Source organism: Stenella coeruleoalba (genome assembly GCF_951394435.1).
Source record: "Stenella coeruleoalba genome assembly, chromosome: 2".
NCBI classification, from domain to species: Eukaryota; Metazoa; Chordata; class Mammalia; order Artiodactyla; family Delphinidae; genus Stenella; species Stenella coeruleoalba.
This window is the reverse complement of record NC_137147.1, coordinates 158425213-158444805: the sequence shown is the minus strand read 5'-3', so window position 1 is coordinate 158444805 and position 19593 is coordinate 158425213. Positions and strand designations below refer to the sequence as shown.

The 19593-nt window shown below is 40.8% G+C and overlaps 1 pseudogene across 1 annotated transcript; it reads right to left on the bottom strand.

Moving 5' to 3' along the window:
• Window positions 1-9297: 9297 nt before the first annotated feature.
• Window positions 9298-10333, bottom strand: LOC307182074 (solute carrier family 25 member 36-like; annotated as a pseudogene). Its single transcript has 2 exons — window positions 9939-10333; window positions 9298-9826 (listed from the first exon to the last, which is right to left on the bottom strand). The product of its transcript is annotated as a solute carrier family 25 member 36-like (transcript).
• Between the last annotated feature and the right edge of the window lie 9260 nt (window positions 10334-19593).

Here is a 19593-nt window from a genome sequence, read left to right as displayed (position 1 = left end):
ATAAATAGTTTACGGGGCAGGAGTGACTTACAAGCAAAGAGGAATTAGAGCTCATACCATCTCCTAATGTCTTAACCTATGTTTCAGAGCAGGCATAAATGGGCTGCGTGGGATGACTATGTGACTGTGGAAGCCTCCTGGGTTGGGGGACCCTCTGGAGATGAACAGTTGAATCAGCTCTTCCTTTGCTAACTCAGCCCCCTAGAGCCAGCTCTCTGCCTAGTGACCCAAGTAAGCCTCCGGGCCATCCAGATTCACTGTCTCACCCCAGTGGATTGTAGGGGTTACCTCATCTCATCCCCCCACAGCCTTATGAGGCATTCTCTATTATTATTTCCATTTTACAGATGAGAAAACTGAGACTTAGAGAAATCAAGCTAGTTTATGGTCATCAACCAGTAACGGACAGGTCAGGGACTCGAGTCCAACTCTCAGTGATACATTGGCATATAGATTCAATCTAATTGATGGCTTCTACATTTGTATATATTTATAATTTTTATTATATCCTACATATTGTACAGCGCCTAGGCAAAGTGTTGAACTCAGGAAAATTACTCCATAACAACACTAAGGGGCATGAAAAATAAAGTTAACTAAAGCTTATTGTTAAACAAAAAAAATCTGTGTTCTCTGGTTTGAAGACCTGAGAGCTTAAACAAGCCTGAAAAAATCCTTAAAGGATCCAACCAGCCAGCAGCTCACAATATCGCAGAAAAGAGTATTTTCAGCATCCAACTTCGAGAAGACATTCAATACACATTTGCTGACTGGATGGAATCAAACAAACAGACTTTCGTGATTGATACAACATGGGAACTAATTGCAAAACCTATTTGGGGAACAACTTGATGAAAGAAAACAAAACTAAATGGGCCAGTGTGAAGGCCGTGTGATGGTATTTGAGCATCTTGGTTTCTGGACTGAAAGGCAGTTGAAGAGAATGTTGTTAAGTGTGGACAACGTGTGAGCAAGGGCCAAATAGAATTTCTTTAACAATCGTTTTGGAAGCTGTTTATACAGTCGGCATATGAAATGCTGTGGAAATTGTTTTTGCGTCTTTGCAAGAGTGACTGCGTTCAATCCCCCCAGCAATCTCTGTGCATCTGTAAGGTATGCAAACTTGTAATAACTGCATCGCCTGCATCTCTTATTTCAGCATTAAAATAATATATTTAAGATGATATTCATGTAAATGGTATCATTGCAAGATGAAATCGAATAGTTAAGCTTCACGGGAGCGGGGAGGAGTGGTGTCAAATGGTAATGCTGAGCTTGGGTTCCTGAGAAAGGAATTTTCCATGGAAATGCAGCCCTCCGAGATTCTTCTGGTGTTTGGGAAGTCAAATTGTCGTATTAAATGGTGCAGAAATTGACAGATTCCAAACAAATAGAGAGAGTAAGCATTGGAAGGTGCACAATAATCTGGCAATATGGAAATGACAAATTATAATATTTTCCCCTTGAGTAAATGAAATATGCAAAAGAACAACTACATAATACAATAGAGTTTGTGTAATCCCTCGGTAGCTACGGTTAGCAAGACACTTTATCACAGTTGCATACTTCTCAGTTAATAATAAATGCACAAAATTAAGTTTAAAATAAACTGTAAAACGTTTTTAAAGTTCAGCTTTTACATGAAGTACCATCAGGAAATCTCAGAAGGTTCTGGCAACCCGTGGCATAAATCTTTTAAAATATCTGCATTTTTTTCTGAACACTCTACTTCTTTATGGTTATGCTAACTCTTCTTTATATCAGGGAATTTTTCTACTCTGTTTTCAGCCTATCTTTTTTCTTTTTTTTAGTTTTTATTTTGTATTGGAGTATAGTTGATTTACAATATTGTGTTAGCTTCAGGTGTACAGCAAAAAGATTCAGTTTACATATACATATATCTATCCTTTTTCATTTTCTTTTCCCATATAGGTTGTTACAGGATATTGAGTAGAGTTCCCTGTGCTACACAGTAGGTCTTTGTTGATTATCTATTTTTCTGTGCAGTAGTGTGTATGTGTTAATTCCAAACTACTAATTTATCCCTCCCCCCAGCCTTTCCTGTTTGGTAACCATAAGTTTGTTTTCTATGTCTGGGAGTCTGTTTCTGTTTTGTAAATAAGTTCATTTGTATGTAGTTTTTAGATTCCACATGTAAGTGATATCATATGGTATTTGTCTTTCTCTGACTTACATAGTATGATAATCTCTAGGTCCATCCATGTTGCTGTAAATGGCATTGTTTCATTCTTTTTTATGGCCGAGTAATATTCCATTGTATATATATGTACCACATCTTTACCCATTCATCTGTCAATGGACATTTAGGCTGCTTCCATGTCTTGTCAACCTATTATTATACATAGTAATCTTGGTCCTAAAGAAATAGAAAAGTTTAATTCTGCCAGAAATATTTTTACAATCTTGATAGAATCTTAATAAGATTGTGTCTCATCGTGCTTTTCTGTGGAATATGATATGGAAATCCGATACTGGTGGGGACGATAATGTTAATTCATTTTAGTCGACAAAACTTGGGGGAGTGTTCTCTACTTTAAGACCTCAGAGCTCAGTATTATGAAGGATGCAGTAAGCACACAGATTTGCCTTTTAGGAATTTACAGCTCTTTAAAGAATTGTTGGACTCAGAGATTTTAACACTGGTCTGGTTCTCACTCTCAAAGCAGCATTCACTGCAAGATCCATGTCTTTTTTTAGAGATATATAGGATGTTTATTGTAGTGTTATATATAATAGCAAAGATTAACAACCAGAATATCCAACAGTGGAGTCCTGGTCAAATACAGTAGTATATCGGATAATGAAACCTTTTGATAGATGAGCTGTTAAAAAAACATGCTTACGAAGAACATTTAATTGTAAGGGAAAATAAAACATATTGTGTGGGAGAAAAAGCAGTTCAAAGAATAGCAGGTACAATTTTTAAAAATGCATAGTTAATATGTATGCATATATACATGCATACATATCTAAATGAGAGAGAAAAAATGATGTTATAAGGGAAAAAACGAAAAAATGCATGTTGCAAGATCCACGTCTTTAGTCAACTCCTGATTATTTAAAAAGCTTGTTCATCTCATCTTCTAAGGCCTTGCCTTGTCAATTTCACTGCTTACAGTGAAAGGACCCAAAGAAGGCAAAACTCACATCATTACGGATGTGAGAAATCTGACCAAAGACGCATAGGGAAATGTCTGACTCCTGTGGGTGTTGATCATTTCTTTCTTTCATTCACATGAGTCACCTGCAATTACCATATTCAATGCAAGGGTGCATGTCCTAGGTTTATACCAGGTCTTTGAAGTGGGCAATCTTTGTTTATTTCTGTCTTGCCACTGCCAATTCCACCTTCACTATAACTGTTTCTTTGAAAGTTTGGGTGAGTCTTAACTTCCCCCTACATGGAGTTGGAAGATTTTGCTTTTCACCTGCTCATTTTCGAACGAAAGTGAGTTGCCTCCTATTTACAGAGACAACAGGTCAGCCCAGGGGAAGTTTCTGAAGTGTGTAGACAGGCATGATGCTGAGATGGAAATACTGTACCAGAGGCAACACTTAAAGGACCAGGGCAAGCCAAGTGGCCCTGTCCTCATGGTCAAGCCAGTCTTGAATGCCAGGGGAGGATAAATGCGCTTAGGATAGCAATGATTCTCAAACGTTTCCTCTGAAAGTGGTTCTAAGCAACCGTTACAAAGGTACAGAATCAGCCAGACCCAGATGTTATATCAATACTTGGACTTAACCAAGGAGACTTTATGTGCCTTCTGACTGATGCTGGGCTGGTTACCAAGCAACGAGCGATTGAGAGCAGAATAGCGGAGTTTTATAGGAACTTGGCAAAACTAGAGCAGATTCTGTTGGGATGTCCCATAGATGTCTACTCTCTACTCAATCTTTGTTAGGCTTGAAATGCATGAAAACAGGAAACTGCCTTTAAGTGGATGCAAGGTATTAGGAAAATGAATGCCCAATTACTAGGAAGGGAAGTCTTTGGTAAAATGTTGGTGGATTGTTCAGAATTAAACTTATGCAAACGGATAAGAGTAAATCGAAATACAGTAAAGCATGCACTTCTAAATGTGCTAAAGAGTGTTATTCAGAAATCATTTATCAGGGACTCATTCTTTAAGTTGAACTCAGTAAACATCCATGACATGATGCTTTCACATTGGATGGCGGGTGAAAAATGAAAGATACTGATCCTCAAAGACTAACATGGTATAATGACAAAGTCAATGAATAAAGCAGAACCATTGATCCAAGTTAGGAGAGCTGAACACAGCTCACTTCGGGGTGTTTGGGAGGCTGCTGGTCAAGGAAGGGGGTTTGGAGTCTTCTGGAGAAGACTCCAGATGGAAGGGCTGGGCTGGTTGGTGCTGACTGGACGGAGGAAGCGTGAGTACAGGTAGGAGGGGCAAGGAGGCCAGCTCACCTGTGGAGCGTCAGCAGGAATATCGATGGAGGGTGATGTATACACTCTTGGAGTAGTTCATACACTGGGTAAGTGCATTGAGGAAGGCCTCACGTGGGTGTATGTAGAGATGCATGTGGATGGGGGCTGATGGATTACAAAAACATACTCAGTGTAACATGAGGACAATTTGCTACTGCCGCCTGGGTTAACCTCTCCTGGCAACCTTGCAGAGGGGACATTATGGGAAACTTTTAGCACACTCCCTAAGACAAGGCTTGGACCTATAGATGAGACAGTTTCTATGGTCTCTCTTGGCTCTCAAAATTTCACAGTTTCAAATTTTCTCTAATTAATACCACTTATAGCCAAACATCCAGGATCATTCCTATTGCATCCCTTTTGTTCACTGTACCCTTGTTTGTTGAACTGTTTTCCCCGCTAATCTGTAAACTCCCAGAGGCCACAAACCATATGTGCTCTTTCTTCTCTGAATCTCCAACGAGCTATGAGAGTTGCATATTATCCCATTGGTGCTTCACCAGTTCTTGTCCAGTTTGGGGGTTGGTATCAGAGCCTCTAAACGCCTGTGTTATTTTTTTTTTGAGCATCCACAGAAGAGATGGTACGTCTCCAGTCTTCCACGACCTAATGAGCAAACTCATACCTGCTGTAGCCCAGAATTACGCAGCCAGAACACGGCGCCAGCATCTTTATTCCCCCAGTTCGAAGTCTTTGATGCAAATTAAGTGGAGGGACCCGGTACAGCTCATTTACTTACCCTGCCATTTTAACTGAATGCTCCTTGTCTTAATTTTATCCCAGTGAGTATAAAGCATCGAGAGACTCTCCCATAAACATGGAGTTGCCTCTGACAGCTTCTGGGAAGGAGCCCCAAGGGGGTAGCTTGGTGATTTACTGTACTAACAGCACTGCAGAACAGCTTTGGCACCAGGAGTTTCTAGGGCTTAATTACTGCCTTTAAAATTTAAGCCAGAGTTAGGCACTGAGCAGTACCCAGCAGAGGAGGGAAAAAAAGGCATAATTACATAGCAAAAAAAAGACGTGTAAGATGAAGTTGGTGTTATTCTTTGTCGTAGGTCCTGTGGAGACACCAACCTAAATATTTCATCTTTCTTTCTATGGTTAGTATTATCCATTCTTTGTATGGCCTCTATTATCTATACAGAGAGACCTGACCCCTTTGAATCCAACTGAAGTATTCTCTCCAGAGGTATTACAGGATTTTTACCTACTCCTTAAAAAAATCAGGATTTTTCTACTCCTTTCAGACAATCTCTGGCCAAGGACATAAAAATTCCAGTAGTCTCCGAAAAATGTTCATATACTTTTAATTCTCTGAACCACCCATACCCCCTTCTCTCCCATTTAACTGTTGAAAATATACTATATTTTAAGTACAGTTCAGAGTTCCAAAGACAAAACACAGAAAAAAAACCCACAAATAACGCTGGCCTGCTAGCTATTTTAAGAAATAACAATTTGAGAAATACAGACTTTTCTCTAAGGGGAAAGCCTTTCTTCGAAGTGGGAAATCCCTTTTCATTAAGAAGGAGTTGGTTAATACCCCCCAAAGTTCTTCATCTAATGGGGAAAGGACGCCTCTCATGTTCGCTTCTGCGCTCTGTTGATTGTGCTTTAAGAATTCAGCAGCTGTGTTGGGCTTCCCTGGTGGCGCAGTGGTAGAGAATCTGCCTGCCAATGCAGGGGACATGGGTTCGAGCCCTGGTACGGGAAGATCCCACATGCCGCGAAGCAACTAAGCCCGTGAGCCACAACTACTGAGCCTGCGTGTCTGGAGCCTGTGCTCCGACAAGAGAGCCCGCAATAGTGAGAGGCCCGCGCACCGCGATGAAGAGTGGCCCCCGCTCATCGCAACTAGAGAAAGCCCTTGCACAGAAACGAAGACCCAACACAGCCAAAAATAAAATAAAATAAAATAAAATAATTTAGCAGCTGTGAACCTGAGGGCAATATTCCAAAAACCAGGCACTGATTGCCCCGTGTCCTTGGGAGAGGTGGAAAACCTAAGTGAATGGGAGCTGAATTTTAAAGATGTCTAGAAATTCTGAAATGTATTTTGGGCAACCAGACTAAACAGATCGGGTCATCTTTGGCATTTGGGAGCTAAGAGCTCTGCGGAGAGAAAACTTCAGAAGAGGAAGGGGTGCTTCAACCCCTTTTACCTGCTGCACCCCATCTGCTGGGACTCCTAGCTCCTGAGCCATCTTTCGGTACTATTGGAGCTGCTTATAATTCCCCAGTTTGATGTTGTTGCCACTGTCTTCTCTCTGCCTGGCTATCGGATAAGAGCTCAAACATCACCTCCCCCAGGTAAGATTTCACTGACTTGCCGAGCTGGCCCCAGACACTCCTCTCTGTTTCTTCGGTTCCTCATTTATCTCCCTTGTCACACTGAAATCTCCATTCAGCTTCCTTCCCAAGGAGACTGAATTCTAGAGATCTTGAAAGATGTCTTGATTTCTGTAGCCGCACAGCTTAGCGCACACAGGTGCTCAGCAAATATTTACTGACAAACAAAACTCCTAGTCACAGGAGCTCTTTTACTATTGACCTAATTTCAAGGGCCACCATTCTGCAAGTGTAATATCAACTTTCCAGTGTTCCAGAGATATGCCTGTCGGAAAACAGCAAGTCGTTTTAAAGTCTGTGTCTAGTGCGTGGATGGATGGTGACCTGAAATAGTCTCTCTTCCCAGAAGAGAAATTGGGTGTGATTAGGAAAGATGCATCCCCACCCCTAATTATGTTAGTATGACATGAAACAGATAATAGGGAAATAATAATGTGGTTGGAAAAGTCTTGGCTAAGGAAGGACCAGCAGTGAGTGGGGCTTTGAAAGAGGAGGAGAAATGCATTTAACAGAACTGATGGTGCTATGTTACCAGCCTCTTCATCGGATTGAATGTGTGAGTCATGTGGCCCTTGGTGGGCTGGGGTCCTTCATCCTGCCGAGTTCTCTGACCCTTCTAGCACACGGCGTCAGTTACGTGCTCCAGGATTTACATCAGACTTGCCAGGAGCCAGAAATTGTTCTGTGAGATAGAAAACTGAATTCCTGACCATAAATAGCGGCGGCTGATATCTGCTTTCTATTGTGTGTGGCTGGGAGGGCTCGAAAAAATCGTTTTTCTAAAGCCTTGGTATCATTTTTGTTGTTAATTCACTTGTGATAGACTCAGGGAAATAATTACGATCACTTAGGTATATGTTTCTAGCCAATCAGAAAGCACTGCAGTGAGGGACTAGGACACAGGTGCAGCCCAGTTGGGACCCTGTCTTGGTACCATCACTACTGGTTGACCTTGGGAATGACACGTCACCTCTCTGGACTTTAGTTCTGTCACCTGTAGAATGGAGAGTTTAATCTAGATGATCTCTTCCTAGCTCTAAAATCCTGCAAGATGAAATCTCTCTCTCTTTTTTTTTTTTTTTTTTTTGAGTACCACACTGGAGATTAATTGTATAAGTTTCATACACCAGTATAGCAACATCCATAAGTGAAAGTCTTTTCATAGAATTACAGCAAATATCTTAATAAGGGCCATACATATAATACAGTTAAAGTATTAAAGGGTGCAAATGAACTCAACAGCAAAATGTAAAAGCTATATCCTGTTAACATGCTTAATCTGAATTAACTTGAATCTTTCTACGATTTACCATTCAAGAAATTAGGATGGAATAAATTCCTTGTCCAAAGCAGTTTGTTCATTTATAAAACTATAAGTTAATTAGGATCACTACCTGCTCAATCAGATAGCAGAGCGTCCTTCTTCATAATGTTTATGCTGCCCCAGATATTCATAACGTGGCCTTAAAAAAAAAAAAAACACTTGATAAGGGCAAAGCTGAAAATTACCATTTTCTCTACTAAATAAATGCAATGTATGCAGAGCTTCTGGAAATAATTCAAAGGTTCAAATTCTTAATGTGAAACCAAATAGAGAAAGATTCAGAAGCAGTAAATGTTTTCCACTTTAAGAAAATGATACCTAGGTATGACAGGGGATAATTCAAGTTCATAATTAATAAGTCACTGAAAAGACATTGCATTTATTCATGTATCATTAGGTTAGAAAAGATAAGAGGACATGCTCAAGTCACTGAACTGGCCAAGAATCAACATTTTACCGGTTTATTGTGTCCCAGACTATTACCATTTGAATTGATACGTTAACAAACAATTTAAGTGTTCAATTATGCTAAACATAAAGCACCTGTGAGCAGTGGCAACAAAACATTTTAAAGCTAAAAATAAACACGTTTAGACGCTACTTCATTTGTCGTCAAAAACGGTGACTACTAATGCCAAGCGATTAACTTTAAAATACATGCCAGATCCTCTCAAGGAAATGTAAAAATACTGCTATCATTGTTATTTTTCAGTTTTATAGGAAATATACAGAAGTTAGAAATTTATGACTGCCAACACTATCTTTGGACAGTTATAGTAGAGTGTATAGTTACAGATGGCTTTGTCTAGATGACTGCAAAAGTGCTCATGGAATAAACACTATACTCTGATTGCCATAAATCAACAAAATGCCAACTGTGTCCTGTGGACGTGGTAGAGGAAATGGCAATTTTGAAGAAGGAGCGCTTCTAAAGGCTTTCTCTTGGAGGCAGCCAAGGGTTTTTTTCACATTACTAAAAGACTAAGTAATGTGGTTATGATTACTTTAATTCCTACAACCAAACTTCCACTTAGGTATAGTTCCGTGTTCCCACACTACTTTCCTTCTGTCCACCAAGCTGGCTTCGGTACTCCATGGTCCACTGTATCTTTTCGTCTTCCCCCTTTATAGCAGCAGCCTGGTGGTGCTATCCGTTGAGCAGGTAGACCACTAATTCATAGGTGGCCATCATAATGGCTGTGTTTGGAATCTGTCTCACCAGATGAGCTGTCAGACCACAGTAAAGAGACCCATAGCCTTCTTCTTGAACAAGCAAAGACAGCGTCTGAAGAAAGGATCTAATTTTGTTCCCTCTTCACGCAGTCTTGTTCTTACAGCTTCATGTGGATATGCTATAGTTGTGGCACACGTTGTTGAGGTGGCAGCAGCTAGCATCATTCCCACAAAATCGGATGCTTCTTTTACAGACTCTTCGTTCTCCATCATAGAAGCTATCTTATATTCCAGTAGTTTTTACTTAATACTTTCATAAATAACAAAATGGATAACGGTCTCTGATATGCCAGCGTATGAAGCCGACATGCCCCCATAAAATCCTCTAAGTCCATCTGTCTGATACACTTTACGGACACACTCAAAAGCGCCCATTCGCTTTTCCCCACGGCTCCTTGCATCAAGCTGTCACCGAGTCTCTACCAGCCAAATGGGGTTGGTCGCTGTGATTGCGGTAAAACGAGGTTTAAGTTAGTCCATATCTCTACAGGAAGTGACCTGCGTATGGAAAGCATGAGATGACACAATGTCACTCTTTTCTCGGGAGAAATGTACAGTAAATGCCTGCCAGTGCAGCTGAAATCGTGTACCTGGGTAGAATCAGGATCGAATAAACCATTCAACTTTTCCGTGCAGTTTGAATAAGCAGCAAAGTATATTGCTCTGGAAGGGGCCACCCCCAGTAAATTGCGGCCGAATCCTGTAAACAGAGAACGAGGCCCTTCTTTTTCCAAGATCACCTTTAGACAATGGAGAGGTCCGGGAGACACTACTCGATTGACACTGGCTCCAGCCATGGTGTTCAGATGAACTTCAGAGATGTAAAGTGTCACAGAAGATGACTGCAGCCGTGATTTTACAACTTCCAGTGGACATGTCAGAATAGCTCCCACTGGGCCACCACATCCCCCGGTGGCAAACAGACGCACCCGCGTGGCCCTCTGGCTCATTCTCCCTCCCGCGTGTCCTCCGGGCGCTGAGGCGGGACCGCAGCTTCCGCCCCCGGCCCAGGACTGGAGCCGCTCGGGGCCCCCGTGACGGCGACGGGAACTGACAGAGACGCGGCTGCAGAAGGCGACCTGAGCCGCCCTCCCCACGGCGCTGCAGCCACGCCGCCTCCCACTCTGGCTCGGTTTTCATCAGGGAGGGCAACGCCGAAGTCTCTTCTTAATAGTGTTTTCAGCACTTTTATAGAGTATTTGTGTCTTACCCTCTAAGAATCATCTATTATATATTGCAAACGTGTAGGTGGTTAATAAATAGTTAAGTTACCGACTTTTTACTCTAAGTTTTAGGAAGTGAGGTTTCTACCCTAGATATACTTGCATGTAATCTGTTCGCTAATGAAATAAAGGAAGGAGGTGGGCATTGAATGAAGTATATCACATGTTCATTCTTTGTTACTTTAAGATGAATTGGGAGATTGGGATTGACATATATACACTACTGATACTATGTATAAACTAGATAACTACCTATAGCACAGAGAACTCTACTCAGTGTTCTGTGGTGACCTAAATGGGAAGGAAATCGAAAAAAGAGGGGATATACGTATAGCTGATTTCACTTTGCTGTACAGTAGAAACTAACACAACATTGTAAAGCAACTATACTCCAATAAAAATGAAAAAAAATAAAGACATGAATAGTTCAGCTCACCGAATAAATCTTTACCCTGAGAAAAATCTCTAGTAGGGAATTTTCAGGAAGTGCAGACTCTAGGGCACGGGAACCACTCCCTCTAATTATTTTCAAAACAACTGTAAACAAAATACTCTTGATTTGGAAATGATTCCCATTTCCTGGGGCTTTGTGTTCATGGCAATCAGTTAAAAAGTGAACGACGTAAAGTACACTGCGTTTTTGCTCCATCGTTTATGCATTTCAACATATACGTGACCACAGATTGGAAATCATTGAATGAGTGGGTAAAAAAGCATAGATTACTTGTCAATATCAAAACGAAGGAGCAATGAGGAGCAGGGGCTTTTTGTAGGTGAGCAAATGGATTAAAAAAAAAAAAGGCTTGTATTTTATTATAAAGGGAATGGATGGGGTGGGGGGAGGGTTAGAATTTCTGACCATCTAATCAGATCTTCAGCCCTAAAACATAAACCCCCGGTTAGACCTGAGCTGGTGTCTCTGAGTCCATATGCAGAAATGAAAAGCTCTCTGCCCCACATCCTGGGCTGCACTGGAGGAATTTTAGTTTAGTGGAAAAAGTGAATGATTGGAAATAGGCTTCTACAAACTTTTATTGTTCTGTGGGTAAACAGAGATAATCGGTCTTCAAAGGTCTTTTTGCCAGCCGGGAACTCAATTATAGTGTAGCTATAACCCCAGAAGTCTCTGCCCTGCACCTACATATTATTCTCTGCACAGATCTTTAACAGCTATTCATTAGTTCAAGAGACCTTTGCTGTTATATGAATCACTTTTTGGTGGTTACCGAGAAAGTTATTCATTCTACACAGCTGCTACTTTATTGCAACCCTTCCATGCTTCATTTAAATTACACTCTGACCTTTTGAAAATGGGACAGAGATTTCAAAAGTTTATTGGATATTCTCTGAAAAGCCGTTACCCTGTTTTGCTTCTTGATTTATAAGGTGTTCTTATTCTAAAATGCAGAAACTCACACTTTAAATGTAGATACTCACACTTTAAAAGGAGATTAGCTGTAAATAAACACCACACACACAATACCTTCAAGGGAAAGGGCGGTAAAACCATCTGTGATGGCTTCGTGTGGGCAAGGAAAGCCGACAGAAGGGACCCGGGGTGGAGGGTTTATTCCATAGGAGGTAGAAGAGGGGCAGCAAGTCAGAGTGAGACCCTTTCTACACAGACTGTTCTTGGCTATCATTTTAAACAGAGGAGTAATGATCCTTGGATTCTAGAGAGGTCTTGGGGTGTAACGGAAAGAATATTATCATCAAACGACAATGTCTAGAGTACAGATATGATGCCCAGAGAAAGGGTGAGATCAGTGTTGACTGGAGTTCTGGGGGGCAGCGGTGGGAGCCTTTCAATGGGCAGTAGGCAAATACAGAGGGAGGGCATAAGCAAGTCATTAACATATGGGAAGAAATGTTTTAATGCTATTTATACCAAAAAGATATGAAAGAAATTAATCTTTGGAGAATGTTTAATGGACACATTTACATTTGATCTGCAAGTCAGGTGGTCATGTGGCTTGATGGTTTCTGAGTTAAGACCAGGCATTCTGCTGGGTCTTATTCTTCCTTTTGCTTCCTATCTGCATGTTGAGGAGTCATCAGCTGATTCATGCCTGGGAAAGTGGTTTTATGCATTTACACATTTTAAATATGTGCACACTGCTATTTTTAAATGGATAACCAACAAGAACCTACTGTATAGCATAGGGAACTTTGCTCAATGTTATGTGGCAGCCTGGATGGGAGGGGCGTTTGGGACAAAATGGATACATGTTTATGTATGGCTGAGTCGCTTTGCTGTGCACCTGCAACTATCACAACATTGTTAATCGGCTATACCCCAGTATAAAATAAAAAGTTTTTAAAAAGTAGTAGAATATTTAACATACTTTGTAAAGATAAGGAGTGACTGTGAATATCTTTTCTACCACCCAGAGGTTTGCTGCTTATTTTGTGGCAAAGTTAAAACAGTTGGGAACGGAAAGATGAATTGCACATTTTTTTTCTTTTGCAAAAAGACAAGAGCTTCGCGCTGTGAGCATTTCCTATGATGAAAAGTGGCTGTCAGAGTGTGCTACCTAGCAATAATAGATGCACTTAATCCATCCTTCTGTGGCCAATGCAACTTAACATTGGAAAAAAAATAAGGGCTTTTGTCTAATGATTAGTGACGTTGAGCATCCTTTCATGTGTTTGTTGGCCATCTGTATGTTTTCTTTGGAGAAATGTCTATTTAGGTCTTCCGCCCATTTTTGGATTGGGTTGTTTGTTTTTTTGATATTGAGCCGCATGAGCTGCTTGTATATTTTAGAGATTATCCTTTGTCAGTTGCTTCATTTGCAAATATTTTCTCCCATTCTGAGGGTTGTCTTTTCGTTGGTGGGAACGTAAATTGATACAACCACTATGGAGAACAGTATGGAGGTTCCTTAAAAAACTAAAAATAGAACTACCATACGACCCAGCAATCCCACTACTGGTCATATACCCTGAGAAAACCATAATTCAAAAAGAGTCATGTACCACAATGTTCACTGCAGCGCTATTTACAATAGCCAGGACATGGAAGCAACCTAAGCGTCCATCGACAGATGAATGGATAAAGAAGATGTGGCACATATATACAATAGAATATTACTCAGCCATAAGAAGAAATTAAATTGAGTTATTTGCAGTGAGATGGAAGGACCTAGAGTCTGTCCTACAGAGTGAAGTAAGTCAGAAAGAGAAAAACAAAGACCATATGCTAACACATATATATGGAATCTAAAAAAACAAACAAAAAAATGGTTCTGATGAACCTAGAGGCAGGACAGGAATAAAGATGCAGACGTAGAGAATGGACTTGAGGACACGGGGAGGGGGAAGAGTAAGCTGGGATGAAGCAAGAGAGTAACATTGACGTATATACACTACCAAATGTAAAATAGATAGCTAGTGGGAAGCAGCTGCATTGCACAGGGAGATCAGCTCGGTGCTTTGTGACCAACTAGAGGGGTGGGATGGGGGGTTGGGAGGGAGACACAAGAGGGAGGGGATATGGGGATATATGTATAGCTGATTCACTTTGTTATACGGCAGAAACTAACACAACATTGTAAAGCAATTATACTCCAATAAAGATGTTTTAAAAAAAGAGCTTTTGGAAAGAAGCTAGTGCTATGGAGAAAGCATTTTGAAAATGGGTCTTGGGAAATGTTACTATCATTATGTGACTTTTCTGAGGAAAATGGTTTACATGAATCACTTACAGAGACGTTCACATTTTTATACTTAAAAAACTTGGAAACAATGTTTAAACAGAAGAGTTTCAGAGCATTTTGAACCAATTTGTTGAAAATAAAAAAATGTAGCACCTTCCGGCTAGTAAATGAAAACATTTTCAAAGAGAGAAATGTATTAGCTGAATTTCAACGAATTTTTGTGTGCTTGAAGGAAGGGACTGAAAACAGAAGATTCGGGGCACAGGAAATGACTTCCTCCACCTGGGTTACAACAGCCATTAAGACTGCATTGGGGAACAGGCTAAATTTAGTAAATTGTCAATTTTGTAAATTGAATTACAATAAACTGTAGGTTGTTCAATCACACATGTTAAATCAAAATTTTCAAAAATAATGACGTTCAATTACATTATGGTCCCTAGAATATTAATAATAATTGCTTATAAAGAACACACTTTTGTACCTTCAACAAATAATCCATTATTAAATTTTAGTTCATCCTTTTCAAATTTGTATCTGTATCTATTTTGTAATATACATGGGATATTTACATGTCAATACATGTATTTACATGGGACAATATACATGTAATATGTGTATGATATATATAGGATAGTACTACATGTATACATATATATTTTATAAGTAACTTGTATATGTGCATATCTTTATAATTTACAAGGAGAATATATACATACGTTGAGAGTATGTGCTCAAAACCATTTTTTTGTTCAAAGTTTAGAGACCATGGGTATAGAGGAAAGAAAATTTATGGCGGATTCAGAAGACCCAAGTCCTAGTCCAAGTTCTGCCGTTAAGACGTGGTACCTCATACAAGTCAGAGCTGATGGGTGAAGAGCAGAGCTGTCCTGCAGATTTTGAGAGGATTGGGGGAAATACGATTATGTGTATTCATTGCCTGGCATAGAGCAGGCTAGAGCCTCTGTAACTCGTGGTGGCCAATGGAGGGGACACTGAGACCACTTGGCCCATCACTTAATTATCCAGGTGAGGACATGGCAGGAAGAGGGAAGGTTGGATTTGCTCCATCTCTTAGGGCAAGTGCTGGCAGGGCCACCACTGAACTCCACCTGTGAGCTCTTCTGAGATTTCATGTTAGTCCTGGTGACAACGTCTGATGGTGAGTTTCTTATAACAACATTTCCTCCAAGGGTCGGCTTTTATGGTATCACAGAGGAGGGCTATGAAATCTGTATGTAAACTTACCATATATATGGGTTAGCTTTTCATATTAAAAGACCACCAGGATGACATTTCTTGATTTTAATTTCTTCTTCCCACTATCTTTAATTCCCCAGGATGGAAGCATTCTGGGGAGACCAGAAGAACAAACGGTGGGACCCCAAAAGTTCTGGCAGGCTCCAGACAGTATCAGAAACTAGGAAGACAGTGAGGCATGTGCTTATTGATTAGAAAGGGCCAGGGCTAAAGATAAGACTAGTCTGAATCAGTGACTCTGAACTTTTGGGGTGTCTTATGTTCCTCTGAGAATCTGATGAAATATATGGGTCATGTCCCTAGAAAACACACATATGAACGTGCATATGATATTTTACATGAGACTCCAGGAAATCACGCAACTTCTGGAGTCTACCCATTGACCTCACTTTCTGTAAGTTCCAGCTCCGAAACTCTGTCCATTTATAAATATTGAGAAGAGGAAATTCCTTTCCTAAGGTGTGACTGTTCACACCCTCATCCCAACATCACCCACTTGTACATGTTCCCCCTTTAATTAGGTTTGGTGGCCTTGGTGATAAAATCAAATGCGTTTCAAAGGTGTTCTTAATTTCCACCTGGATCAATTCATCCCACCAACACCTGGGCAAGGGTTTCTGAAAGCATATGGCCCTCACATCAGCATTTCTACTTTATTTCTCCTTTATGCAGTCTTTTTTTAAAATGTATTTTATTGAAGTGTAGTTGATTTACAATGCTGTGCTTCCTTTCTGCAATCTTCATCATGACTCTTCCAAAATGTTTCCTTCTTGAAATCTGGTAACGTGACTTCTTTGTCAAATTTGGTGTCATTGAGGCAGGCAACATCACTTCAGAGTACACCTGTTCAGAAAGACGTCCACTGGTGTCGAAATTTTTTTATAACTAATGGAAGAGATTTAACATTTATGCACTGCTTACCCTGTACCAGACCCTGTGCTAGGGGTGTCTGTTGAATCCCATCATTATTTCTTGTAATGTGACTATTAGATTTGTTATTACTGCTTTTATATTAGAGATGCAGAAATTAAAGAGAATTTGAGTAATTAAGGAGCAAATTAGATGCTCAGACTCCTAGATTACAATTCTAGAATTACCCCTCTCCGTGTAATTCTGATGGGACTTCAAACCCATCACTGAACCTTCTCTTTACGTTTCTCCATCTGTAAATTTTGTCTCTCTGCCACTGACTTTGTATATTTACACAGATGAGTGATTAAAGAGAGGAGGTTTTGACTTTGGCAATACCATCTGTTATTCTGACACAGATCTGAGTTTTACTTATTAGTCAGCAAAATTTTTCTCCAGTCCCTCAGCCTCCAACTGAAGTTTTAGGCGTGATGCCCTTCACAGAAGGGAGCATTTGTAGCCCTGAGGAAGTCTAATTGGAACCAGCCCCCAAAGTCATGGAAAAGCCATTCCTGCCCCAAATCCGAAGAAGGAAGTCAACATGAAAAACCCATTTAGAGAAGGGTCTGCCAGTTTATTTGGAAACTTCAGAGGGCTGTGTGGTCTGTCTGGAGTATGGTCAGCTAACAGCACAAAACCCTTAAAGTTGCTCTGTCGTCGGCCAACAAAGCTGAGGGAAAACAGTAAACATGTCTTAACTTCAAACTTATGCTGGCAAGTTTTAGTCATTTCATTGTTAGTTAAAGAAAGATTATGTGTGTTTATATGCATTTGTTTCTCTGCTTACGAACCTTGGAAGTAGAGACTATAAGTTAATGAAAATTCTCAAGTCTCTATACGATGAGTATAACACGTTGACAGAGATGGTGTTGACAATGATGACACATACGCTCTTAAAGAGAATTTTTGGATAGCACTAGTGTGTTACAAACCCATGGTAGCCGTATATAAAAACAATGATAGAACCCCCTGCCACAGGGTCTTTGCACATGCTAGTTTCTCTTTCTGGAACATCTACCCTCGGCTTTCTTTCCATGGTTAGTCCTGATGCAGCCTTCCAATCTTAGCTCAAAGGCCACGTTCCAGCCCACTGAGACTAGATCAGATTCCTCTGTGATAAGTTCTCTTTGTTCATTGTTATTTTCTTTTAAAATGCTTAATTAGCAGTTATATCTTGGTTGATTTAACAGTTTGATTATTTGCCTTAGGCTGTAAGTTGTATAAGAGGACAGTTGTGACTAGTACATACAGTTACTTAATAAATGTTTGTTAAAGGAATGAATGAATGAAGAAAGAATACATGTGACTTGACCAAGCACAAGTTTTCCTAAGGAAGTGAAACAACAGAGATTAAAGAGAAGACACGACTTAGATGATTCAGTGAACAGATAATCGAGGGCGCCAAGATATTGGAAACAGCTTCCCTCCTGCATATCCATTATTAATCATTATGACTTCCACAGCTATGTTTGTGGCTTTTGTTGATCAAGATCAAGATTGGCCCCCCTTCTTCCCCAGGCCTGCTTCATTTGTTCTTCCCTTGTGTCTTTGGGCCCCTCATTCTCTATGAATAAAGTACCTTGCATCTTCAATCTCTTCCCATCCACCTAATGGAGAATATTATGGTCTGTAGGAGAGCATAGCCTTGAGGAAAGAAGACCTGGGTTTGGATGTCGGGCTCTATTACTTGGGCACACAGTTCTCTATTTGCTTTTCTCCATCTGTAAAATGGACCTTTATTAGATAGCTATTGGTGCAATAATGCTACATAACAAACAACCCCAAACAAATATTGTTCTTTCTCAAGGGTCTGTGGATTGGCTATGGTTTGGTGAATCTCAGCTGGGCTTGGCTCTGGGCTGAATGTTGAGTTCATATCTTTTCCACATGTCTCACTGGGGCCATAGATGGGGGGACAGGAGGTATTCAGGGCATGCCTTCCTCTAGATGGACAACAGGACTGTAAGAAAGCGGTAGGGATACCCACGGCTCCCGATGGCCTATACTTGGAAATGGCACAGTTACTTAAGCCCACATTCCATCAGTCAAAGCAAGTCTCAGAGCCAAGGCCAACATCAAACAGGAGAGCAGTTCACACCTTCCACCATGGGAGCTGCTGCAGAGTCACATGGAAAATATAATTTTATAATAGGGAGGAAGCGAAGAATTGAAAACAATGTAACCTACCACGGCAATCTACACATATGTGGGAGGGTCAAATAGGGATCCTGTGAATGGGTTAAAACATCTGTTTTTATTGCTATTGTGAAAAATACCTACATTTGTCTTTCCTCTAATGAAACGTTGTTCCTTGAAGTATGTCAAAGTGGGTGCCCCGGCTGTGCTGTTGGTACTTGACCTCACGTTTGGTCTTGAACCCCTACTTGACTGTTCTTCATGGCCCATTGAATCGAGCACCTCTTCCTTGGCCAAGCATTCACAACTCTTCACAACATAAAGTCAACCTAAAGTTTCAAACCTTATCTAACTCCAATACGTACACGTTAAGCCTGACAGACTGGACTACTCAATGTTCCTGAAAACTCTGTGTCACCCTGGAGTCGTGTACACAGATCTTTCTTCCCAGAAGACCCTCTGTGGTACCCTCTCCTATTTGTCTGAAATGCTTACCATCCCTCTCTACCAGGCCCATCCCTAATGGCCTTCCTGACATTTCTCTCATCCACTGACATCAGTGTCGGCCACGTGACTTGTTCTGGCTATTGAACCGTGAGGTTGATAGAGCAGAGGCTCTCAGAGCCATCACAGGGTTCCCCTGATGGTGTTTGCTCTTTGCCATGAGAGCAGCATGTCTCAGACAGTAGCTACTCTTCCAACCGAGTCCTGGAGTCAAGAAGACGTACAGAAGAGTGAGTCAGAGCCAACCCACACCTGACATGTCACCTGAGTGAGAAATAAACCCTTGTGATGACAGTCCACGGAGAGCTGGGGGCTTGTTGTTACTGCAGCATGACTTAACATCAGACTACTGATGAACCCTCCCACCAATGTGGCAGGACAGAAAGAACAGGGGCTTTAAAATCAGACAGACCTGCATTCAAATCTTGTTGGCATCCATCACTTCCGTAGGAAAGAAAATTCGTTGACCTCTGTGACTCTCAGCTTCCACATTTGTAAGATGAGGACTAGCATATCAAC